We start from the raw sequence: 27,555 nt of genomic DNA on the forward strand, positions 1-27,555 counted from the left end.
CTCTTCTTAACCCTTCGCTCAAACCTTGGAACAGGTTCCCATTGCCTTCACTATAAAATCCTGAGTGTGGAACAGTCCTGCAGACCTTTCCAGCACTATCTCTTGTCAACTTTCCACAACTGCCGTACACTCCAGTGATGGATCGTTATCAATTTGCTGCTTCCAGGACAGAAACTGCTTCTCATACTTCTCTGGCACTGCAGATGGTGTCTCCTCTCTACGAGCTGCGCAGCTCCACCTGAGTCCTTTTATCCCCATCATTCTTCAAGGCCCGGACCATTTTCTTCTCTCTTAGAAACATTTCCCCACTTTTCTTTTCTGCCTCTAACTGGGTTAAATGCTCCACAACATTTATCACTCTGCTACAATTTCCATCTTCTCTTTTTTTCCCTACAGATTGGGATAAGGATTCCGATGTGCCTGGGGTCTGTCTAATGAAGTGTTTAGAATTAGAGAAAGACCTAAAATGAGCTTGTGCAAGAAATGAAAAAATAAACATGCTGAGGCTCTGGTCATAATTGTTCCATATCGGATACTTACTGTATTCAGAGACTGTTCAGGGTGCTATGAAGATTACACATGTGGTGGAGATAACAGTGATCTTTTGGAAGAAATTACATTCTAGTAAGGTATACTGGTAGGAAACAGGAATAGTATGAGGCAGGATGAAATATACCTACGATGTGTGGCTCCCGCACACACCTCATGTTCTGACTTTCCTTTCCTGTGTAACAAATGGCCCCAAAAGGCAGTGACTTAAAACAACCAATTTATTAACTCATGGTTCTGTGGGTCAGAAATGCATGCAGGGTTCCTCTGGGTGATTCTACCATTTTCTGTGGTGCTGATTGAGGTTATTTAGTGTTTCTCAGCTACCAGGGGGCAAATTCAGAGGGTGCAAGATGACTTCGCATATGTCTGGCGCCATGATAGAAATGGACACCACTACCTAAAATCTAGGACATCACTATGTAAATCAGGCTCTGGAGCAGATGAGGCTCCTGGATGTACTTCCTCAAGTAAACATTTTTCAACCAAAAGACTCAAGTAGTAAAGAGACAAGTTTCCTGCCCCCCTCCTACCCCACAGACAACAGTGGGCAGATACAGGATAACCACAGTAGACACTGCAATTCGAAAAGGATCATATCAGTTCAGAAAAGGATTGTGCTGGGGTCCCAGCAGTTCTGAAATCCAGGTAGGCACATCTTGCTAATTCCTTAGCTAGGGCTGGGTTCTGCTTCTGGGTGTGGTGGTGGCTCTTGCTTCTGCCCCTGAGCTGTCCTCCTTCGGTGAGGAGTGGCCTGCAATGCAGTCGACAGTCTTCTAAGCTCGCTCCCTGCTCACAGAAAGTCATGGGCCAGAGAACTCTTTGTTTTAAGTAGTCTGTTCCTCTTACTCCAAGGTGATGGTGCATCTATCAGTACAGTTCTCTTAAAAAATCTGTGGGCTTCTATGATGGTGTTTCACATACATATCTTGTTATCTTTTAGCAAAAGGCACACCCAAATCCGTTCAAGCCTGAAACTTTCCTTGCTTGAAATGAGAGATCGTGCTCTATAAGCTAACATCCTTGACCCTCTGAGAAGCATTTTTTTGTAGTTAAGAACAACTATGAGATGTGCCCTGTATATTTCTGAAGTCTCAGGTAAATGGTTCATACGCACACCTGTGAGATGCTACTTACCTTAAGGCTATTATTTTTATGCGTGTGAGCCTTTGGGCTCTAGACAAGCTGGGAATGAGAAACCATTCTGTTGCAGAACCTATCAAGTCCTGGATCCTTTATATTTCCCTCTAAATTTTGCTTGAAAACTTTTTACTGCATTTTCCTTTATCCAGATCATATTACATGCTGCTATGAGAAACCAGTTGGCACTTTTGACATTCTGCCTGGAAATCTCCTTAACTAGATCCCTTGTTCCACAGTACTGCAGGCAAGAACATTTCCACATTTTACCACTATGTGACAAGAGTTCCTTTTCATCCTGCCTCCCTGTCCTTCCGTCCTTCACTAATAGTCTCTATGATGACCTTCCAGCTTCTGCTTGTCACCCATCGTGGACCAAATACCATAGGTTTTAGAATTTTGTTACATCTGCATCCTACATCAGGCATTAAATTTCAAATTCTGCCCTGGTAATCTACTGCTGTTTGATATTTACATATATTTTCACTTCAAGACCTAGTGACTTAAGGACTGGCCAGTTAGCTCACTTGGTTAGAGTCTTGTGCTGATAACAATAAGGTCAAGGGTTTATATCCCCGTACCTGCCAGCCACCAAAACAAACACACAAGCAAACAAATGACAAAAAAAAAAAAAGTCTTAGTGACTTAAAATAACAGCAATTTAATTACACCTCATAGTTTATGAGTCAAGAATTTAGGCAGAGTTCAGTAGAGTGGTTCTTCCACTCCTGTGGCACAGACTGAGGTTACTCAGTGTTACTGAGCTGGTGGGGGAAATCTGGAGAGTGCTAACAGCTACAGTCACACATCTTGGAATGTTTGCAGGGGTGGCTGGAAGGCTGGGGAATCTTCAGCCCGGCTATCTCAGAGTTATCTAGCTGAAAAGTGTATATTCACCTGAAATAAACATTCTAAGAGGCTCAGGTGGAAGCTGCAGGCTGTCTTACGACCCACCTCGATGTTCTCAAATATCTCCCTAACCACATTCTACTGGTCAAGCAAACCACTAAAGCTAGCACAGATTCAAGGAGAGAGAAAAACTACATTTTACCTCTCAAAATGAGCCATGTTGACTGAAATTAAGGCTGTTGAGGCAAAAGATTTTTAGAGAAGCTTATTGGGAGTCAAACATGAGGATCGATCTGGGAAACACAAACCAACGGAGCTGGAAAGTGCTCTGAAGTCTATTACAAGCTGAAGGGATTTCATAGGAAAATTCAAATAGGGAGGGGGACTCCTGATCCTGGAATTGTCCCTTTTTCATTGGTTGTTAAAATATAGAAGTTACAGTTAGTAGTTACAAGTTCCATCACAAGGGCTGACAGCATCTATGTGGAGCTTGAGAGAGAATACTGCATCCTTCAGCTTTTAACAATATCTAAATGGTTGCTCAGAGTCAGCAGATTATACATTAATTGGTAAAGCAAGCAGTTCTAACCACATGTACATTTTTATCTTGGGAACAAAATGTTGACACCGAGGTCATGAGACTCATCCCAAGATACCGGATTTGGGAAAACCTACTTTATTTTGATCATTTCCTTCATCAGCAATATAAAATGATTTTTCAGCCATCTTTTATCCAGTACACATTGTTAAATAAGATTCTGGTGCTGGGAATGTAAACACACTGAAGCACAATGTTTTGAGAGGGATGGTCTAGTGTCTTCAGGGTGTTTACATTCCAAGCACCAGAATCTTGACAGCAATAGACTGTCACCTATGTATATGTATTTATCACATTTATTTTTATTTTTATTTTGTATTATTAGCATATTCATTATTACAAATCATAATTTTTCTTTATGCCCTTTATCCACCTATCACTCCTCAATCCCCTTCTCCTCCCCTGAATCCTTAGGTTTCTTCTCTCCTTCTGAAAGTTCAATGTATTATTGTGGTCTTGTCTTTTCTTTGTTTGTTTGTTTCTTTCTTTCCTTCCTTCTTAGCACCCAGTTATGAGTAGAACATGTGGTATTTCTCTTTCCCTGTCTGGCTTATTCCACTTAACATAATTTTCTCCTGACTCATCCACATTGCTGCAAATGGCAGAATTTCATTCTTTTTTATGGCTGAGTGCATTTCATTGTGCATATATACCACATTTTCTTTATCCAGTCATCTGCAGACAGACACTTAGGTTGGTTACATATTTCGGTTATTGTAAATAGATCTGGGATGAACATGGGAATATCCATGAGGATATACCATATCCCTTCGACATGATGATTTCCATTCTTTTGGATATATACCCAGTAGTGGGATTGTTGGGTCATATGGCAGTTCTATCTGTAGTTGTTTGAGGAACCACCAGACTGTTTTCCATAATGGCTCTGCTAATTTACAGTCCCAACAACAGTGCAGAAGAGTTCCCCTTTCTCTGCATCCTCGCCAGCATTTGTTATTCTCAGTCTTTTTAATAAGGGTCAGTCTAACTGGGGATAAGATGATATCTCAATGTAGTTTTGGTTTGCATTTCTCTGATGATTAGTGATGCTGAGAATTTTTTCATGTACCTGTTGGCCATTTGTATGTCTTCCTTTGAAAAATGTCTATTCATCTCCTCTGCCAGTTTTTAATTGGATTATTTTTTTTTTCCCATATAGTTGTTTGAGTTCCTTATATATTCTAGATATTAATCTTTGTTGGATATAGAGTATGCAGATATTTTCTCTCACTCTGTAGGTTGTCTTTTCGATCTGTTGATTATTTCCTTTGCTGTGCTGAAGTTTTTTAGTTTAATATAATCCCATTTGTTTATTTTCTCTTTTGTTGCTTGTGTTTTGGGGGTCTTCTTCATAAAGATTTTGCCCAGTCCTGCTTCCTGGAGTGTTTCCCCTATGTTTTCCTTTAGCATTTTTATGGTTTTGGGTCTTATATTTAAGTCTTTAAGTATAAGATTTTGATTTTGGTATATGGTGAGAGGTACAGGTCCAGTTTCATTCTTTTGCTTATGGATGTCTAATTTTCCCAGGACCGTTTAGTGAAGAGGCTGTCTTTCCCCCAATGTTTGTTCTTGTTGCATTTGTCAAAGATCAGTAGGCTGTATGTATGTGGGTTGATTCCTGGGTTTTCTGTTCTGTTCCATTGATCCAAGTGTCTGTTTTTTTGCCAGTATCATGCCATTTTGGTTACATTATATTACAATAGCTTTGTAATATAATTTGAAGTAGGGTAGTGTTATGCCTCCAGCTTTATTTTTATTTGCTCAGGATTGCTTTGGCTATTTGGGATCTTTTGTTGTTCCATATGAATGTTAGAATTGCTTTTCTTTTTCTGTGAAGAATGTCATTGGAATTTTGATGGGGATTGTATTGAATCTGTAGATTGCTTTGAGTAGTATGGACATTTTCATGATGTTAATTCTTTCCATCCAAGAACATGGTATGTCTTTCCACCTTTTTGTGTCCCCTTTAATTTCTTTCAGTAGTGTTTTGTAGTTGTCTTTGTAGAGATCTTTTACCTCCTTGGTTAAATTGATTCCTAGGTATTTTATTTTTTTTGGTGACTATCATAAATGGGCTTGCTTCTTGATTTCTTTTTCTGCTAGTTTGTTACGGGAATATAAAAATGCTACTGATTTTGGGGTGTCAGTTTGTATCCTGCTACATTCCTGAAATTGTTAATCAACTCTAAGAGTTTTTTTGGTAGAGTCTTTAGGTTTTTCTGTATATAAGATCAGGTCATCTGTAAACAGGGACAATTTGACTTCACCCTTTCCAATCTGGATGTCTTTTATTTCTTTCTCTTGCCTGATTGCTCTGGCTAGTACTTCTAATACTATGTTAAATAGGAGTGGTAAGAGTTGGCATCCTTGTCTTGTTCCTGTTCTTAGGGGAAAGTTTTCAGCTTTTCCCCATTCAGTTTGATATTGGCAATTGATTTGTCATAAGTGGCTTTTACTATGTTGAGATAATTTTTTCTATACCTAATTTGTTGAGAGTCTTTATTATGAAGGGATGTTGAGTTTTGTTCAAAGCTTTTGCTGAATCTATTGAGATAATCATACAGTTTTTGCCCTTGATTTTGTTGATATGGTATATTACATTTATTGATATGCATGTGTTGAACCATCCTTGCATCCCTGGGGTGAATCCCACTGGATCACAGTGTATAATTTTTTTGATGTTTTGCTGTATTGTGATTACTAATATTTTGTTGAGCATTTTTGCATCTGTGTTCATCATGGATATTGGCCTGTAATTTTCTTTTTTGTTGTTGTATTTTTATACAGACTTGGTATCAGGGTGATGCTGGCCTCATAGAATGAGTTTGGGAGAATGGCTTCTGTTTCAATTTTTTGATAAAGTTTGAAGAGAAGTGGTATTAATTCTTCTCTAAAGGTCTGATGGAATTCAGCTGTAAAGCCATCTGGTCCTGGGCTTTTCTTTGCTGGAGGATTGCTGATTACTGCTTCAATTTCATTGCTTGTTATTGATCTGTTCAAGTTTTCTGTTCCTTCTTGTTTCAGTATTGTTAGTTTGTATATGTCCAGAAATTTATCCATTTCCTCCAGGTTATCACATTTGTTGGCATATAGTTGTTTATAATAATCTCTAATGATTCTTCATATTTCTGTGGTATCGATTGCAATGTCTCCTTGTTCATTTCTGATTTTTGTTATTCAGGACTTCTCTCTTCTTGTTTTTGTTAACCTAGCTAATGGTTTGTCTATTTTACTTATTTTCTCAAAAGAACAACTTTTTGTTTCATTGATCTTTTGTATCACTTTTTGGGTCTCTATTTCATTTAGTTCTGCTCTGATCTTAATTATTTCTTTCCATCTACTACTTTTAGGGTTGGATTGTTGTTGTTTTTCTAGTTTTTTGAAGCATAGTGTTAGGTTTTTTTATTTGAAGTCTTTCCATTCTTTTGATTTAAGTATTTATTGCAATAATCTTCCCACTTTGTATTGCTTTGGCAGTGTCCCACAGGTTTTGGTAAGATATATCTTTATTTTTCTTAGTTTCAAGAAATTTTTTGATTTCCTGTTTAATTTTTTCTCAAACCCATAGGTCATTCAGGAGTCTGTTGTTTAGTTTCCATGCACTTGTATAGTTTCCAGAGTTTTGCTTGTTATTAGTGTCTAGTTTTAATCCATTGTGGTCTGGAAAGATACTTGGAATGATTTCAATTTTTTAAAAGTTTGCTGAGACTTGATTTGTGACCTAACATGTGGTCTATCCTGGAGAATGTCCATGTTCTGATGAGAAGAATGCATTTTCTGTAGTTATTGGATGAAGTGTTCTGTAGATGTCTGCCAGGTCCAATTGATCTAAGATTTAGCCTAAATCCTGTGTTTCTTTGTTGATTTGTTGCCTGAAAGATCTGTTCAATGCTGACAGTGGTGTTCAGGTCACCCACCATTATTGTATTAGAGTCTACTCTTTTTTCAGGTCTAAGTATATTTGCTTTACATATCTGGGTGCTCCAGTGTTGTGTGCATACATATTTATGATTGTTATGTACTCTAGCTAGATAGATCCCTTTATCGTTATATAACGACCTTCTTTGTCTCTATCTATGGTTTTTAATTTAAAGTCTATTTTATCTGATATAAGAATAGCTACCTCTGTTTGCTTTCGGTTTCCATTTGCATAGTATATCTTTTTCCATCCCTTCACAGTTAGTCTGTTTGTGTCTTTATTAAGTGAGATTGCTCTCTTGAAGACAGCATATAGTTGGGTCTAGCTTTTTAATCCATCCAGTTAGTCTGTGTTTCACAAATGGGCATTTAATCCATTTATATTAAAGGTTGTTACTGACAAGTATTACTTTATTCCTGTCATATTGCTCTTTGTTTAGATGTTTTAAATATCATTTGTTCTTTTCTTCCCCTTTTATTTTTTATCTCCAATGTTAGTTGGATTTCTGAGGTGACATGAGTTAGCTTCTTTCTCTTTCTTGTTTGCATATTGGTTTTCATGGTGGGTTTTGCTTTTTCTAGTAAATTTGTGATAGTGATTATTGTTTTTCAGATTCTGGATGCAGGACTCCTTTGAGAATTTCTTGCAGGGCTGGTTGTGTGGTAGTGAACTCCCATAATTTATGCTTGTCTGGGAAATATAATATTTCTCCCTCATTTCTGAGTTATAACCTTGCTGGGTAGAGATGTTGGTATTTTTTTTCTTTTAGTATTTTGAATGTATTATCCCATTTTCTTCTGGCCTGTAAGGTTTCTGTTGAGAAGTCTGTTAATCTGATGGGGGCTCCCCTTGTACTTGACTTGACAGTTTTCTCTTGCTGCTTTTAGAGTTCTTTCTTTGTCTTTGAGCTTCACCAGTTTGTCTGTGACGTGTCTTGGAGAGGATCGTTTTGGATTGAATCTGTTTGGGAATCTTTGACTTCCTGGATCTGAAGGTCTGCATCTCTCCCTGTACCTGGGAAGTTTTTTATTTCCGTGAGTAGGTTTTCAATGCCTTTTCCTTTCTCCTCCCCTTCTGGAATACCAATGATTCAGATGTTTCTGTGCTTGAGATTGTCTGCTAGCTCTCTTCATTTAAAAAAAATTTTTTTTTCCTTTTTTTTTTTCCTGCCTGGGTTATTTCACAAAGACTGTCTTCAAGGTCTGAAACTCTTTCTTCTGCATGCTCTAGCCTACTGCTCAAGCTTTCTGTTCAGTTTTTTATTTTATTGAGTGAAACCTTCAGTTCAAGGAGTTCTGCTACATTCTTTTTTAAGGTAGTCATCTCTTTGTAAATTTCCTCCTTCATATCCTGGATTTTTTTTCTTGTTTCAATGTGTTCTCTAATTGATTCTTCTATCTCTTTGAGTTTCCTTAAGATCATTGCTCAGAATTCTTTTTCAAATATTGCAAAGGTTTCCTGCTCTATAAGGTCTAGCACTTGAGAATTACTATAATCCTTTTGTGGTGTCATATCTTCTTGTTTATTTGTACTTCTAGTACTTTTTTGTTGATGTTTGGTCATCTGGTAGGACACCTGCTTCTTCTATTACTCTGGAGTGGGCTGCAAGGGGAGAGACTTCCTCCTCGGTTTCTAGGCTCTACTGGTGACTCTTCTTGTATCGATGCAACTGAGTGTGTGGTGGGCTGCCTTGGCCCCCATTAGGGTGGTGGGTGGGCCTCTCTGAGGCTTAGGTATGGACCCACAGCAGTGGCAGTGTGCAGATGGTGCTCACCTGGGGTCCCATTTGGGTGATGAGTGAGCCTCTCTGAAACTTGAGTGTAGGCCTGCAGCAGTGGTGGCAGCAGTGTGCAGGACTGGTGCTCACTTGAGCTCCTGCTTGGGCAGTGGGCAGGCCTCTCAAGGACTTGAGCATGGGCCAACAGTGGCAGCAGTGGTGGCAAGTGGGACCAACACTCACCTGGGCTCTTGCTGGGGCAGTGGGCAGGCTTCTCTGGGCTATCATATATTTTATTCTCTCTTTCTTTCTGACTTCTTTTTCCGGGTGGAGGAGTTTTTTAAAAATCAGCATTTTAGAAAGACATCAGCATTGGCAAAAACAAGGAAATTATACCATTTCCTATTTTAAAATGCTAAACATAGTATATAATTCCATTGTATAAATAAACCACAATTTATTTCATGCTTCTGCTAATGGATATTTTGGTTATTTCTAGTTTGGGGTTATTATGGGCAGTATTTCTCTTAAAATCTTGTACACATGTCAAGATACATGTCTGTACACAGTTCTATCATGTATATGTAGGAGTAGAACTGTTGAGTTAGAGGATAAGCTTATGCCCATCTTCAGTAGTATCAGCTTTCAAAAGATTTGTACCAATTTCCATTCTTAATAAAAGTGCATGAGAGTTCGAATATTTTTCTTCCATATCCTCACTTGATATTATTAATCTTCTAAATTTTAGTTATTGTCATATTAACTTTTATTTCTCTGATGACTATGAAAGTTTAAATATTTTTGAAATTTATGGACCATTATATATAATTTTTTATTGTTGTAAAATATATGTAACATAACATTACCATTTTGACCATTTTAAACATGCAATTCAGTGGAATTAATTACCTTCACAATGCTGTGTGACCATCATCTCTATTTCCAAAACATTTTCATAACCCTAAATGTAAACTCTGTCGCCATTAAGCCATAACTTCCCATTCATTATTCCTTCTCTCCAGTTTCTGGTAACCTCTAATCTACTCCTGTCTCTAAAATTTCTTCTTTTTATTTTAATTTTTTTCAATTGACCTATGATAATTGTATATATTTATGCAGTGCAATATGATAATTGAGTACATCATACAGTGTGCAATGATCATATCGGGCCATTCAGCATATCCATCACTTCAAGCATTTTTCACCTCTTTGTGTTAGGAACATTCAAAATCCTCTCAACCAGCTATTTGAAGTTGTACAGTAATTTGTTGTTACCTGTAGTCTCCCTACAGTGCTGTAGAACACTAGACCTTATTCCTCCTATCTCTCTACAACTTTATATCCATTGACTACCCCTCATTGACCACCCTCTCCCTATCTTCCCTTACCAGTCTCTAGTAACCACTATTCTGATCTCTACTTTTATGAGATCAAAATTTTTAGCTTCCACATAGGAGTGAGAACATGCAATATTTCTTTTTCTGTGCCTGGCTTATTTCACTTAACATAATTTTATCCAAGCTCATCTATATTACTGCAAATGGCAGAATTCCATTCTTTTTTATGGCTGAGTAGTATTCCATCATGTACATATACCACATTTTCTTTATCCACTCATCTGTCAATGGACATTTAGGCTGGTTCCAAATCTTGGCTATTGTGAATAGAGATGTGATAAACATGGGAGTACACGTGTCCCTTCAACATGTTGATTTCCTTTCCTTTGGACAAATACCCAGTAGTGGGACTGCTGGATAGTATGGTAGTTCTATTTGAAGTTTTTTTGAGAAACCTCTGTGTTGTTTTCTATAATGGCTGGACTAATTTGCATTCCCACCAACAATGTGTAGGAGTTCCCCTTTCTCTGAATCCTCAGCAGCATTTGTTATTTTCTGTCTTTTTGATAAAAGCCATTCTAAACAGGATGAGATAATATCTCATTGTGGTTTTGGTTTGCATTTCCCTGATAATTAGTTAAGTTGTTTTTCATATACCTGTTGGCCATTTTTATGTCTATTTAGCTCATTTACCCATTTTTTAATTGGATTATGTGTGTGTGTGTGTGTGTGTGTGTGTTTTACTACTGAGTTGTGTGATTTCCTTGTATATTCTGGATATGAATCCCTTGTCAGATGCTTAGTTTGAGAATATTTTCTCTCATTCTGTAGGTTGTCTTCTTGCTCTGTTGATTGCTTCCTTTGCTGTGCAGAAGCTTGTTAGTTTGATATAATTCCATTTGTCTATTTTGCTTTTATTGCCTGTGCTTTTGAGGTCTTATTCATAAAATATTTGACCAGGCCTATGTCCTGAAGCATTTCCCCTGTGCTTTCTTCTAGTACTTTTATACTTTCAGGTCTTACATTTAAGTATTTAAATCCATTTTGAATTGATTTTTGTATATGGTGAGAGATAAGGTCTAGTTTTATTCTTTTGCGTACAAATGTCCAGTTTTTCCAGCACCATTTATTGAAGAAACTGTCCTCTCCTCAAAGTTTGTCCTTGGTGCCTTTGTTATAGTCAGTTGGATGAAGGCACATGGGTTTATTTCTGGATTCTCTATTCTGTCTTATTGATCTATGTGTCTGTTTTTGTGCCAGTACCATGCTGTTTTGATTACTATTGCTTTGTAGTATATTTTGAAGTGGAGGAGTGTGATGCCTCCAGCTTTGTTCTTTTTCCTCAGGATTTCTTTGGCTATTTGAGATCTTTTGTGGTTCCATATAAATTTTAGGATTGTTTTTTCTATTTCTGCAAAGCATGTCATTGGTAGTTTGGTGGGAATTGCATTGAATCTGTGGATTGCTTTTGGAAATATGGTCATTTTGACATTTATTCTTCCAATCTATGAATATGGGATGCTGCTGTGGATTGAAGGTTCCCAAATGTTCATTGAAGTTTGACCCCCACTGTAACAGTGCAAAGAGGGTGGGAAATCCAGTTATGTTGTTTGAAAGGTGGGACTTTTAGGAAGTGATTAGACTGTGAGGACTGTACCCTTGTGAATGGATTGATCCATTCATGGAGCCATGGACATGGTTCTGGTGGCTTTGTAAGGAGATCGACTGAGAAGTTTAACTCACTCTTCCTCAGCCCATTCTCACTGTGTGACACCCTGGTGGCCACAGGTAGAGAGTTCCCATGCAGGAGAAGTCCCTCACCATGTGTGTTTTCTGCACTTTAGACTTCTCAGCCTCTGAAACTGTAATAAATAATTTCATTTCTTTTTAAATTACCCAGTTTTAGGTATTCTGTTATAAACAGCAGAAATGGACTAATACAGATGTCTTTCCAATTTTTGTGTGTCTTCTTTAATTTCTTTAATCAGTATTCTATAGTTTTCCTTGTAGAGATCTTTTACCTCTTTGGTTAAATGTATTTGTAGGTATTTTTTGTTGTTGTTGTTGCTATTATAAATGGGATTGCTTTCTCAATTTCTTTTTCTGCTAGTTCTTTATTGGTGTAGAGATGCTACTGATTTTTATATGTTGATTTTGTATCCTGCTACTTTACCAAAGTCATTTATCAGATCTAGGAGATTTTTGGTAGAGTCCTTAGACTTCTCTTTATATAACATGTCAGCTGCAAACAGTAATTTGACTTCCTCTTTTCCAATGTGAATGTCCTTTATTTCTTTCTCTTCCTAATTGCTCTGTCTAGGACTTTTCAGTACTATGTTGAATTAAGTGATGAGAGTGGGAATCCTTGTCTTGTTCCATTTCTTAGGTGAAAAGCATTTCCCCAGTCAGGATGATGCCAGCTGTGGGTCATAATATACGGCATTTATTGTGTTAAGATACTTTCCTTCTATACCAAATTTGTGGAGTTTTTATCATGAAGGGATATTGAATTTTACCAGGTACTTTTCCTGCATCTATTGAGAGAAGCATATGGTATTTTTCTTTCATTCTGTTGATGTGATGTATCATGTTTATTGGTTTTCATGTGTTAAAACTTTCTTGCATCCCTGGGTTAAATACAACTTGATCATGGTGTATAATCTTTTTGATATGTTATTGGATTTGGTTTACTAGTATTCTATTGAGGATTTTTTTTTCCCACATCTATATTCATCAGGAATATTGGCCTGTAGTATTTTTGTTGTTGTTGTGCTCTTGCCTGGTTTTAGTGTCAGGGTGATGTTGGTCCCAGAGAATGAGTTTGCAAACATTTCATCCACTTCAATCTTTTGAAATAGTTTGAAGTATTAGTTCTTTAAATGTGGTAACTCAGCAGTAGAGTAATCTGGTTTTGGACTTTTCTTTGTTGGAAGACTTTTTATTACTGAGTCAGTCTTGTTACTTGTCACTGGTTTGTTCAGGTTTTCTTTTCTTCTTAGTTTGTGTGTTCAGGAATTTATCCATTTTCTCTAGGTTTTAGATTTTTGGTATATAGTTTTCATAATAGTTTCTAATATTCCTTTGTATTTCTGTGGTATCAGTAGTAATGTCTCCTCTTGCATTTATGATTTTATTTAGTTGAGTCTGTTCACCTTTTTTCTTGGTTAGTCTGGTGAACAGTTTGTTGATTTTGTTTATCTTTTCAGAAAAACAACAGGTTGTTTTGTCAATCTTTTGTATTGTATTTTTAGTATCAATTTCATTTATTTCTGCTCCAATTTTTAATATTTCTTTTCTTCTACTTATTTGGGGTTCGGTTTGTTTTTGCTTTTCTTGTTCCTTGAGATGCATTGTTAGGTTGTTTATCTGAAATCTTTTTTTTTTAATGTAGGTATTTATTGTTGCGAACTTTCCTCTTAATACTGCCATGGCCATATCCCATAAGTTTTGGTATGTTGTGTTTCTGTCTTCATCAGTTTCAAGAAATTTTTTAATTTCCTTCTTAATCTCTTCTTTGATCCTTTGACCATCCAAGAGCATATTGTTTAATTTCCATATATTTGTGTAGTTTTGAAAGTTTTTCTTGTTATTGATTTCTAGCTTTACTCCATTATGGTTAGAAAAAATACTTGATATGAAATTAATTTAAACTTATGACTTGTTTTATGGTCAATCCTGGAGGATGTTTCATGTGTTGATGAAAAGAATGCATATTCTACAGCTGTTGGATGAAATGTTTTGTAAGTGTGTGCTGGGTCCATCTGGTCTATGGTCTCATTTAAATCAGATGTTTCTTTGTTGATTTTCTGTACAGACGATCTGTCCAGTACTGAGAGTGGAGTGTTGAAGTTGCCAATTACTATTGTGTTGGTGACTATCTCTCCCTTTAGATCTGATAATATTGGCTTTATATATCTAGGTACTTTGGTGTTGGGTGCATATATATTTGTAATTGTTATATCCTCTTGCTGTATTGATCTCTTCATCATTACATAATGCCCTTCTTTGTCTCTTTGTAAAGGTTTTGATTTAAAGTCTGTTTTATCTGATATAAATACAGCTACTTCTCCTCACTTTTATTTTTCATTTGCACAAAATATCTTTTTTTCAACCCTTCACTTTCAGTCTATGTTGTCTTTATACGTAAGATGTATTTCTTGTAGCAATATATGGATGCATCATTTTTAAAAAATCTATTCAGCAAGTCTGTCTTTTTACTTGGGTATTTAATCTGTTTACTTAAGGTTATTATTGACATGTGAGTCTTACTCCTGTTGTTTTGTTGTTGTTGTTTTATTTTGTATATTCTCTGTTCCTCCTTTCCCTGATTATTTTTTATCTTTGCTGTTTGGTTGGTTTTCGGTATTGATAAGGTTTGATTCCTTTCTCTTTGTAATCTGTAATTCCTTTCTCTTAGTTCATAATCTGCTCTACCAGTAAGTTTTATATTTTCAGGTGTTTTCATGATGGTTGTTACTGTTTTTTCTCTTCTAGATGATGGACTCATCTAAGCATTTCTTGTAAGGCTAGTCTGGTGGTGATGAATTCCCTTAATTTTTGCTTGTCTGAGAAAGAATTTATTTCTCCTTCATTTCTGAAGAATAGCTTCACTGTTATTCTTGGCTGGCAGTTTTTTCTTTCTGCTCTCTGAATATATCATCTCATTGTCTCCTGGCCTGTAGTGTTTCTGCTGAGAAGTCTGATGTTGGTCTAACGTGGATTCCCTTTTATGTTATTTGACACTTTCCTCTTACTCTTTCAGAATTCTCTGTCTTTAATTTTTGGCACTTTTACTACAATGTGCCTTGGGGAGTTCCTTCTTGAGTTGAATATATTTGGGGACCTTTGAGCTTCCTGCATCTGGATGTTCATATGTCTCCCAAGACTTGGGAATTTTTCAGCTATTATTTCATTAAATAGGTTTTTTGTACCATTTTGTTTTCTTCTCCTTCTTGAATGCTCATAATTCAAATGTTTGTTCACTTAATGGTATTCATTGAATTTTATAGGCTTTGTTTATTTTTTATTATTATTATTTTCTTCCTAGGTAATTTCAAACAGCTGTCTTTAAGATCAGAAATTCTTTCTTCTGCTTGATCTAGTCTGCTGTTCAGACTCTCAGATGTATTATTTATTTCATTCAATGAATTCTTTGCTTGAATTTTTCTGTTTGATTTTTTAGTAATATCTATCTCTTTGTTAAATTTATTATTCAGATCATAAATTGTTTTTCTGATTTCATCAAATTGCCTATATTCTCTTGTGTCTCAGTGACTTTCTTAAAGATTATTAAATTGAATTCCTTTTCTAGCAAGTTGGAAATTTTAAATTTTTTTTGTATCAGTTATTGAAGGATTATTATGTTTCTCTGGTGTCATGTTTCCTTGTTTTTTAATGTTTCTTGTTTCCCTGAGTTGCTATCTATACATCTGTTGGAATTGTAGTCTCTTTGAGTTTTGTAGAGAGGTTTACATAGGGAATGACTTTCACCTGCAAATGTGTCCTAGGGTGCTGATTTAGTAGAGTACATTGGTTTTCTTCTGGATGGGTGCAGTAATGTAAACTCTGTGTAGTTTCTTCAGTTGTAATCCACACTTTCTGAGTCTGCACGTGCCTCAGTGGCCTAGGCTTAAGAGGTTTGTGGCAGTGGTGGCACAGTTTTGCTGGGGGTGGGCTTACTGTGTTTGGGGTGTGCATGTGCTCATTGTGAGTCAGTCATCTCAGGAGCTGGCTCACTGAGTTTGGGGTTTCTGGGCTGATTCTCATGCTGGGACGTGTGGATATGCGGCATATCAGGGTATCTGGGACTGGTACACCAGTGGCAGGTTCACTGTGCTGATTCTCTGACCTGAAGGTGGCTTTCAAGGGGCATGTCTGTCAGGCTATTTTCCATTCAGCTGCATGAATATGCAATGGCTCAAAGATTCAGGGTAGGGTTTTCCAGGGGCATGACAGCTGGCCTGTTTTCTGAGTCACGGGCATGGGCATGCTTTGATTCAGCTAGCTGGGTGTGGGTCTGCTGGGGACCAGTCTGCTGAGCTACTTCTTGAGGCTGGTGTGAAGTCATGCTTCCTTTGGTGGTTTGAAGGCACATCTGCCAATGATGGGGCTGCTGAGCTGCTTCTCAGGCAGTAGGAAAGGTCGTGAGGTGGGACTGTCAAGGGCAAAACCACCCAGCCCCTTCTCCAGGAGGGTGTAAAAACATGTTAGCTCTGCTGGCTCAGGGGTGTGTTCATTATGGTAGGGATGCCTGAGATGTTTTACTGGATCAAGCATTCAGGTGCACAGAACTGAATTGACTGGGGGGTACTGGTGGGGTGGTCCACCAGAGGTGGGTTTACCTGATTGATCTCCAGCCAGGGATGTGGGGTTGCAGCAGCTTAGCCAGCCTGGGGTTGGTTTCCCAGATGGGTAGAATTGGAGTCACAGCCACTCCTAGGTTAAGGCTCCAAACTGCTGTGATTAGGGCACTGTATCCACTCCTGTGAATGCATTGGGATGACTGCGGAGCCTTAAGGCTAGAGAATTGCAGTGGTTACTGGCTCCTAGAGCAGTGCATGCTCCTCAGTGGCCCTGGTTTCACAATGGTGCCATACTGCATTGGCTTGAGTCACTAGAGTGGGGGGTGGGGAGTGCACAATATGTGCTCTGGAGAAATGCAGTCCATGCATTCTAGGCAGCTGTCCACACCAGGCTTTGGACTTGCAAGGGCTGAGGAATTAGGAACTGCAGGCCTCTGTAGTGAGGATAGGGGTTGGGATGGGCCCGTGTCCTACCTTTTCTTCTCAAGGGAAAGTCCTTCCTGCACTGATCCCAATGGTGGACACTTGGTGGCTGAGGCCATGTGTCCGTCTCTCTTCTCAACACTATCATCCTGGGCTTTTGTGCCCCACAAAGATCTCATCAGTCACCTGCTGCATTCCTGTGCTCTCCCACAGATGCTCCTGTCAATATTTAGCTGTTTTTTTGTTCTGGTCCTTTTCTGTGAGAAGGTTCTGCCCCAGGCACCTCTGATCAGCCATCTTGCCTCCCTAAATGTAATTTTTAAAGGAAGTTTCTCTTTAGTTACTTGCCCATTTTATAAGGGTAATGATGGTCTGGTAAAATCAGTATAAAAGTATTCCTTCTTCTTCAATTATTTGTAAGAGTTTGAGAAACACTGGTGTTAATTCTTCTGTAGTGAAGACATCTGGTCCTAGGATTTTGTTTGTTAGGAGGTTTTAAATTACTGATTCAATCTTCTTACTAATTATAGGTCTATTCAGATTTTTTACCTCTTCATGATTAAGTCTTGGTAGATTACATGTTTCTAGAAATTTATTCATTTCATCTAGGTTATCCATTTGTTGTTGTACAGTTATTCAGAGCACTCTTTTATGATCCTTTTTATTTCTATAAACTCATGCAATGTCCCCTCTATCATTTCTGATTTTAGTTATTTGAAACTTCTCTTTTTTTCTTAGTCAGTCTACTGAGGATTTATCAATTTTGCTGATATTTTAACTCTTGCTTTCATTGATTTTTCTCTACTGCTTTCTATTCTCATTTTTATTTACCTTTGTTTAATTTTATTATTCCATTCCTTCTACTATATTTGTGTTTAGTTTGTTTTTCTCATTCCTTAAGGCGTAAAGTTAGGTTGTTTGTTTGAAATCTTTATTCTTTGTTAATGTAAGCATTTATAGCAATAAATTTCTCTCTTACCACTGCTTCCACTGCATCCCATAATTTTGGTATGTTGTGTTTTCATTTTCATTTGTCCCAAAATATTTTATAATATCTCCCATGATTTCTTTTTTGACCCATTGTTTAGTTGAGAATGTGTTGTTTAATTTCTAGTTTCCAGTTGTGAATTTTCCAGTTTTCCTCTGCTGTTGGCTTTTAGATTCATTCCGTTGTGGTTGGAGAAAATACTTTGTATGATTTCAGTCTTTTAAAATTTAAGACTTGTTTTGTGGCCTGACATATGGTCTATCCTGGAGAATGTTCTATGTGCTCTTGAGAAAAATGTGTATTCTATTGTTCAGTGGACTGTTCTATATGTGTCTGCTGGGTCCAGTTGATCTGTAGTGTTGTTCAAGTTCTCTATTACCTGATCAATCCCTGTTTGATTATTCTATTAATTAGTGATGTGAAGTACTGAAGTCTCCTACTATTATTATAGAGCTGTCTTTTTCTTCCTTCAATTATGCCAAGGTTTGCTTTATATATTTAGGAACTCTGATGTTTGGTACATACATATTTGTAAATTATTGATGAATTGTCCCTAGGACATTATATAATATTTTTGTCTTTCAGAATAGTTTCTGACTTAAAGTGTATTTTGTCTGATATTAGTATAGGCACCTCTGCTCTCTTTTGGTTACTGTTTGCATGAACTATCTTTTTTAATCATTTAACTTTTAACATATTTGTGTTTGGGGATCTAAAGTGAGTCTCATGAATTTTGGAGTTCCTATAAAGTTATTTTAGCTAGTTTCAAGCTTTATTTAATGTTTCTTTGGAGGAATAAGGACCTGCACGTTCCTATTCCATCATCTTGCTGACACCACTCTTTATTTATTGTTAATATTCCTAAATAAAACTGTCCTATAAAACATGTTGTATCTTTTTTTTTTATACCTGACCCCTGCTCATATTGTTGACTGTGCAACTAGTTCATCACCTCTGACTACTGTGTAGAATTCCTAAACGGGCATTCATCACATTTCTTTCATGCACTTCCATAGTTATGTTAGACTCCTGATAGCAGACAATATTATAATCACACCTTTATTTCAGATACACTTCAGAAAGAGTAACCATAGGGTTGCTGTACACTACAGATAATCCTGAAGGGAAATCATGTGTTTGTCCCTCCTGGAGATCTGTAGGACTACTCTAGACACTCTAGATGATTAGGTAACCTTTGATTAAAATTAAGATATGGTGACTCCTGCCCTTTATGTTGACCACAGCATACATATGATACAACTTAGTTTCATAGAATGCTTGCTATAGAAATCACAATGTTTTATCTTTATTTCAAGGCAAATACTCATCTGAGTGTGTGTGTATTATTTGTGTCCTGGTGATGCCTACTTTGTGCCAGGCATTGGATAGATCTCAAGGGCTATATATGACACACTCTTAGCCCTAGACTACTTGTCCTCCTGCAAGCTCAAGCACATCTCCACATATACAGTGGCTTCCCAATTTATCCAGCTTAGTAAAGGCAGCACAAGGCAGAATATCCGGATCTAAACCAGGCAACTTGCTTGTTCTGCTTAGGGTCTAGTACGGGAAGATTAACCAATATAGTGTCAAAGTGTCCTAGGATGGTACAGGGTGCGGCTGGACTTACATATATAAGGTGCTTCTATCAGGATTAAATTAGCAGGTATGAAACTTGCACTGAGGTGACAAAAATGTATTTATTTTTGTTTCTTTAAATCACCTGGATTATCACCTGGGCTATCTATCCTATTCTACTGGGCTGGATGGAATTTCAAGCTTATTTCTCATGGCTCCTCCCAGTGGGGCAAAATTCCCATGGGGTATGTTGCACCAAAGCACGGTAGAGGACCTTCTGGCCACTGGTTGTCAGTTTGTATGGGTCTCTGCAGAAAGAGCAGATTTCTTAGTCCATGTAGCCCTTTCAGTTTGGGGACCTTTGGGGTGTCTGTTCCGGGGCTGGGGTCTTTGCAGTGCTGGGAAACCTAATGTTGAGAGTCATTTCTCTGTTCTTCTCCCATCTTCTGTACATCATGTCAACCCCCTGGGGCATGACCAGAAAGTTTGGATGGGGCTCCACATCTGTCTTTCCTACCGCTGTGTTCTCAACCACTACTTATTCTCTTAGATACCATCTTCTTTCTCCCCGACCTAGGTATTTAGGCACACTTTTTTGATGGGGAGGGTCTTTTAAAAGGGGCAGGAATGGTGCTAAATGACAGCCTACTTTTGCTTTCTGTCTTGAGGATAATACCAGAAAAAAAAAAAAAGATACCTATAAAAGGGCCTGACTCTGCCTGAACAGGCAGGAGGGGTGAGGAGGAAAAAGTTAGAAACACAAACACAAATGGCTATTTCATGTGTCATTGATAAGTCACCATACAAGCCAAAGGTACAGGAAGAAAGCTCTGTAACCTTTAGACAGAACTGGGTTCAAGTCGTAGCCCTGCCCCCACTGGTTGTGTGAACCTGGGTAAGTTACATAACCTCTTGTGAGCCCGCACTTTGACATGTACATGAGGGTTAGGTTATTTGCATCCTGAAGCGGTTGTGAGGACTTGAGGAGACACCTGTGGTGGGGTAACAGACACTGATTGGTTCCTCCTGCTTTGCTAGTTCTCCTGAACACACTGTCCTGGCAAAGTTACATGTGAGCGTGCCATAAAATCCTTAGTGTGGATTTTTGAGTTTTCACTGTGGCTGGAAGCAACATCAACCCCAATAGCTGCACAGAGGATGGGTTCACCAGTGGGAGACAGTGGCTCACTTGTACCTTCTGGTGGTGCAGAGCACTGTCACAGGGCGGCATTCTCTGGCTTCACATCATTGGGATGATGACCCCTGGCGGAGAACACAATGTGGTTGAAGCAGATCTGCACTGAGTCCAGGAGGCACTACTTTTTAAAATGGTTATATCATTTCTGAATTAGTGGGAATTGTGCTTTGGCAGTGCTTCTGGGTCTGGACGCTGCCTCTCCACCAGGGCCCCCCAGGTATCCCTTTGGGTTCTGTGTTATTGGAGGGGGCACTGTCTTCACACCAGGCATTGATGAGGGCCGCTGGAACCCACTTCCAGATCAGATTAGCTGAGAGCCAGAGCTGGCGCCAGAGCAGATTGGAAATCCACCCGGTGACTAACGCTCTGTGATGGCATTTCTCAGTGTGGCCTGCGGGGAGAGAGGAGGAATTAGTAACTGTGCGTTTTACATTGTCCAAAGGTAAACACATGGAAAGGACTCCGGGATGTTGACTTGTGATACTGCTTGGCTTTAGTGCTCCAGTGGAATGATTAGATTGTAAACTTGGTGCCTCAGAGCTGACTTCTAGGATGAACCCAGAGGAACTGAGAGCTGATGAGAACAGCCATGTCCCTCTGATGTCAGGTTTCTTGATTCTGGGAAGCCTGAGTGAGAGGCCATGAGAGATGGACAAGGATCTATGTCAAAATGACTTGAGAGGCTCCACTCATCCTTCTCCTATCCTCCCTGGAGTGTCCCTTCTCCTGTGCCTGAGGTCCCCCCTGCACTCCCCTCCCACACAATCATGGCCCCGCCTGGATGTGGGCGGCCAAGCCTCTGCAAGTGGATGTGAGGCTGGTGTGGACAGAGCAGGGCAGAGCTAACGTGAGAGCCTCCAGCAGATGAGGCCGGTGTCCCCGAGACACTCTCCTCCAGGAGTAAGAAGGGGCGACAAGCTGAACATGTGGGAGACAAGGGCCTGGAGTCCTGGGAGGAGGTGCAGCACACTGAGCAGCTGGTGGGGGCATCCTCTGGGCATTACTGGTCACATGAGCAGGTAGCCTGGAGTGTTACTATGAGGTGAATGCTTGTCTCCCCAAAGCTCATGCTGGAATTTAATCCCCAGTATGGTATTTGGAAGGTGGGGGCTTTAAGAGGTCATTGGATCATGAGGATGACGCCCTTGTGAATGGATTACTGCATTCATGGACTGAAGAGTTGATAGTTTCATGGGTTATTGGGGAATAGACCGGCTTTAAACAAAGAGTGAGTGAGCCTGTAAAATGCTCCCCTTCTTTGCCATGTTACACCCTGGCTCACCATGGCACTCTGTAGAGACTCCCCTCTGGGAAGAAGGCACTCAGCAGAAGCATTCCTTGACCTTGTACTTCCCAGCCCCCAGAACTGTAAGAAATAAATTTTGTTTTTTATAAATCACTCAGTTTCAGGTATTCTGTTATAATGAACAAAAAAATGGACCAATGTAAGTATGGAGTGAAGCAAAGAAAAGGAAAGGGAGAAAGTCCTGCCCTTGGGGAGAGTCAGGGCATCCGGGGATGAGACGAGCACAGAGATAGGACCCGAGGCCCAGCATGGCCCTGGATCCAGCTGGTGAGCACTTTGGCCTCACGGGGTGGGGAGCGTGGCTGGCCGACCCCACGGCCTGCTCGAAGAGGTGTGTTTTGAGGGGAGACTTGCTAAAGGCTCCTGTGAGATGGTAACGGGCCCACATCTCATGCTGACAGCACCTTACAAATCACCAGCCCCATCTAAGGCAAATGTCTCTTTAAGGATCTTGGTATTTTTAAGTAAACCCTGGAAATATTCCAAACAGATGGTTTTTTATTTTATCACCCAGCTCTGTGAAGCTGTCTGTGTGTGGCTAAGGGAAGATACATATGTACCTCTCTGCAAAGGAAGAGATGTAACACAGGCTCCACAATTGTCTCTGCTCATAGGGACAGGTGGGTGCAGGGTCTTCCCGTGTGTCCTAAGCTCCTGGCCAACTCCGAGGCTGGCCAGGTTGGCCACGTGGCAAGGACTCACCTGTTCAGCTCTGCCTCTGTCACCTGCCGGCAGAGCAGCGGACCAAGCGTCAGTTTAAAATTGGCAGAGTTGGGTGCAGATACTGACAACTTCTCACCCTAGTTTTCTAGTGAGCAGAACTTTTCCAGGGGTCAGGGCTGATGCAGGGTGATTATCTCCAAAGACTTCCAATGCTGACACTTTGTGGTCAGATCATTTCAACTTCTACACCCAGGTGCTGCACTGTGTCCACAGAAGCTAAGGGGTCAGGGTGAAAACAGTCTTGGGAAAGCTACTTTTATGGTAAAATTGCTGCTTGACAGGTGCTAGAGATGTCAAGATTTCATTTGTGATCACAAAAAGTATGAGATTGGCAAAATGCCAGAACAGTTGGGGGCAGGGGGAAGAAGATGAACAGACCATCACCTGATGTCATCTGAGGTCACCAGGTATATTTGTACAGCTCCCCAGCCTGACTGTTCAGGGAGAAGAATGTCTCTCTCTCTCTCTCTCTCTCTCTCGCACACACACACACCCCAGCACCACACTGTGTAAAGACTCAATTATGGCTGACGCCAGTGAGCCGGTTCCAAGCAGGCAGGGCAGGAGCATCTGCAAAGAAGCTGCTGCTGCTGTCTGTGCTAGGGTTACTCACCTCAGGAGCCCTGGGGCTGAGGGAAACTGCATTTCTAACTTAGCTGAGCATTAGCAGGCACCAGAGGAGCTCATGTTGGAAATTACTTTGTTTAGAAAAGGAAAAAAATATCTCAAACACAAACACATGAAAAGTCTCTGCAGCTGTGCTCCCTGCTAATGATGCATTTGCCCTGAGTCACCTGGAGTTACATCCTTTAGTGGCTCTTTAATGCTGAATGAAAAAAAAAGAACACAACCCTCTCTCTTCTAACTGTGGGTGAATATAGTAAACAGCTTGACTCTCCTTTTCAGACGCAGGTCTTATGAAATCCTACCTCAATGATTCAGCATCTTCTGAGGTTGTTCAAGGTGGTTGGAGCTCTGCTCCTGGAACTGTACCTGGGCCACAATCTCATCCTCATCCCTCCTCCAGGCAGTTAACACCCCCAAGACTCAGTTTCCTCACCTGTAAAACAAGGATAACAATTCCTTTCTTACAGTGGTGTAGTAGTGAGTGTAACAAATACATGGCATATGGCAAGTGCTCCACATGGCATCGGTGGCAATAATGAAAGCATCACTGCAAGGGGAGGCTGGGACACTGAGTGAGCCTTGGACCTTGAGACGGATTTCAAGGGAGAGCTAGTCCTCTCAGGGAAGCAGTGAGACCCTTCACCACAAAAAAAAAGAGGTTAAAACTTGCCCAATATGGACATAAAGTAAGTTAGAATGGAGCCCATTGTAGGTCTGCTGGGGCCAGGAAACTAGCTACCCAAATGTCTCCCACGTCACAAGTGGCCAGAGGGGAGGGCTGTCCCAGGCACATCCTGGGCCCACCGTGCTCTGTGCTGGCGGTGGGACCAGGGGCCGGGCTCTGAGCTGTGCACGCTGTGCTGCACCAGGAGCAGAGGGGAAGCGGAATCCAAGTGCTGCTGCCTGAGGGCCTTGGCCATCTCCTATTTCACAGCCTGTATTGTCCATTAACCTACCGGCTTTGTGGTTCACTCATAGCTAATTCTTAGTCCTCTACTGTGCTCTGGACATCAGGAATGATTAAAGCCTCAAGGGCGCTTTTAATATTCAAATGGTTTGAATGTTGGAGGCAAGCAGACCTGCTGCGGGTTGCAGCTGTGCTCCTCCCAAGCCACGTTAAATGACTGGATCTTCTGCCCTCCTGGTGTCTCCAGGGTTTGATTCTTCTCCTCCCTGGCATGCAAGGGACTGGGTGACTTCATGTGAAAGGTGTGTGTCCCTCCTCCCATGGTGGCCAGGGCAGCAGGGGCAAGTGCTCTCTGTTTGGCACCATTGTGGAGTCCGCCCTGTGGGTTCAGTCTCCTCTGCACAGGGTGCCCAGCTCAGGCTCTTCTGGGGAGCCACATTGGATCTTCTCTCTTATTGTCTCCACGTCCTATCTTCCATTTGTTCCTGTCCCAGTTGTGGTTGTGGGGGCCAACACCACAAGCACTCAGATCACCTTCAGAGGACGGCACCAGGTCTCACTGCCCTGCCTCACCCTAGCCTGGCCCGGCTTCTGAGGTAGGAAGAGATGGTGATGCCCTGAGATCAGCGTAGTGCCCACATGGGGACATGTGGAGTGTGCGAAGAATGTGAGCCCCAGGAACAATGTCTCCCCTGTGCCTCACGGAGACATGATCTTGAGGTGTGACTCCCAGGATGGTTCCCAGGGCTGTACTTCAGTGAACTAGGACCCGCAGCCCAATGACACACATGCGCTTGGTTCTGCCTCCTTTCCTGCTTCCCTCCCTGTACCCTTGGAGTGAAGCAGTAACATGTAATCCCTGCCTCAGGCTCTGCTTGTTGGGGAACATGAGCTAAAACGTCATCTTAATCAAAATGAATTGGTCTCCCGTAAGCTACTCCAGATCACAGTTCCCAATAAATTCTCAGACGTTTAAAATGTCCCCTGACTGACCTGAAGGGCCGGTCGTGTCGACCAGCCCCAGGCAGCCTTGAAGATGCCAACGCTCAGTGAGCTATGCCAGCAGGCCTCCCATGATTCCTCCACAGCTTCTCTTTTCCACTTGCGAATATTTTTCTTTGGTTCTCATCCCAAGGCTGCCTCCTGGCTGCACAACTCTGTCTCCTCCATCTACCTGGCGTGTAGTCAGAGTGCTGGAATCACTTCTGGCACTTCCATGTGCCCTGCTCATCCCCATCCCAGTCTGTCACCGTGGCCTGCATTTCTGATCCTCTTGCCCTCTCCTCTCCATCTCCCCTGCATCTCTCCAGTCCAGCTGCCTCCATCTGTCCAAGATTCAGCAGCTTCTGACTAATTTTCTCCCGTCAACTCTTGTTCCTTCCAGAGCATTATTTTCAAAACGCAACTAAAGGGATTTTACCTCTGCAGTTTAAACCCCTGCAGAGGCTTCCTGTCACTCTTAGAATCAGCCCAAAGTTATTAGCAGTCTTCTGCACTGTCCGACCCGCCAGCATCTCTAACCTCATCTCAGGCTGTGCTTTCTTTTCCTGGTGGCACGCCAGCCAAATGGCACTCACTGGCTAAGTGTACTCTACCTTCACAGTTTGTATGACTATTTTGATTGTAAATTAATGGGAGTCCATTGATTTAATGTTCTTTCTCAGTAGACTGTTGGCTTCTCAGCATAGACTGTTGTATGAAAGCAGGTACAATTTTATTTGTTTGATTTATCACCTGACACATAGTAGGAATACAACAAATAATTTATTAATGATGAGTTGATTAATTAGTGAATACTTAGAGCAGTGCTCCTTAAAGTGTGGGACATAGACCAGTGTTGATCTGTTAATTGTTACTGATCTGTAAAAAAATAAGTATAGAAATGCAAAATAAGTGCCCAGAAATTTTGTAGCAATTTGAGAAATTGCCTGTTGAATCTTATAATAATAAAAAGGTTCTCTGTTTTGTATGTAATTTAAATTTATATTTTCTGGTATTTTGTTTCTCTTCTACTTTGCAAAACTATCAATCAACAAAAGATTGGAAAAAGAAAAGTTTTACCACAAATAGCGAAAGAAGCACTAACTTTAGAGTATTGCTACATTATTAAAAGAAGTGCTCAAAGGGACAATGTTGAAATAACTAAGTAAATATTTGTAAAATAATGACGATATTGATAATAATATATAAATAATAAGATAAATAGGTAAGGTCTAAAGAACAAAACAGCTTGACTAATTTGGATTATGTGTCAGAATGTAAGTTTACAGAAAAGTCTGATGGTAAGGTTTTTAAGGAAAAAACATTTTAATTGTTCTAAGCAGATATAAACACTATCTGAAAATTTACTCTCATATCTTAGTGTCAGAAGTTTCTCTCTCATGAAGAAATGTGTTTTCTTCAGAAAAATACTGAGACACATGAATTTCAGTGTTTTCCCCTTTTTGCTGTGCTGCTCAAATGTTAATGCTAAGTTTATTGCTCGACACATTAACTCTTTAAAGTAGTATGGTTATTTTATCCTGATTTTTATAATTCAATTTTTTATTTCACTTAAAATGCATTGCACCTGTGAATTTAATATTTTGACTCTGTGTATTTAATATTTTAACTTTACTGCCATCTCATTTCACCCTATAAAGTGGGCAAGTTTGCTGTTTGTAGTATATTCATAGAGTTGTGCAACAATCACCATCATCTGATTTTAGAACATTTTATCACACCATGAGAAAGCAGCTGGTGATCTTACTGAGGGTCCCTTGTATGTGGTAAGTCATTTCTCTCTTTCTGCTTTCAAGATTTTCTCTGTCTTTGAAAGTTTGATGGTAACGTGTCCTGGTGTAGGTCTGCTTAAGTCTATCCTAACAAGAGTTCATTGGGCTTCCTGGATTTTCATGTACATGTATTTCTTCAAGCTTAGGATGTTTTCAGTCGTTATTTCTTCAAATAGTCTTTGTCCTTTTCTCTCTGTCTCTTTTTCTTCTGGAACTCGCAAAATGAGTACACTTGTCTGCTTAATGGTGTCCCACAGGTACCTGAAGCTCTGTTTATTTTAATTCTTTTTCGTATGTTCCTCAGACTCAATAATTTTAATTGTCCTGTCTTCAAGCTTAATATATATATATTTTTTTTTTTAAACTGATGGCTCATATCTCCTTTTGAACCTCTCTAGCCATTATCATTTTAGTTATTATATTTTTTAGCTCCAGAATTTATCTTTGGTTTCTCCTTATAATTTCTCTCTGTGTAATGATATTCTAATCTCTGTTCATATATTCTTTTCCTTTCTTTGCCCATGTCTTCCTTTTCTTGTTCAGCATTCTTAAGACAGGTGTTTTAGAGCCTTTATCTTGTAATTCTAATGTCTGGGCTTCCTCAGGGATGGTATTTGTCA

The sequence above is a fragment of the Cynocephalus volans genome, chromosome 4 (assembly GCF_027409185.1).
Source record: "Cynocephalus volans isolate mCynVol1 chromosome 4, mCynVol1.pri, whole genome shotgun sequence".
NCBI lineage: Eukaryota > Metazoa > Chordata > Mammalia > Dermoptera > Cynocephalidae > Cynocephalus > Cynocephalus volans.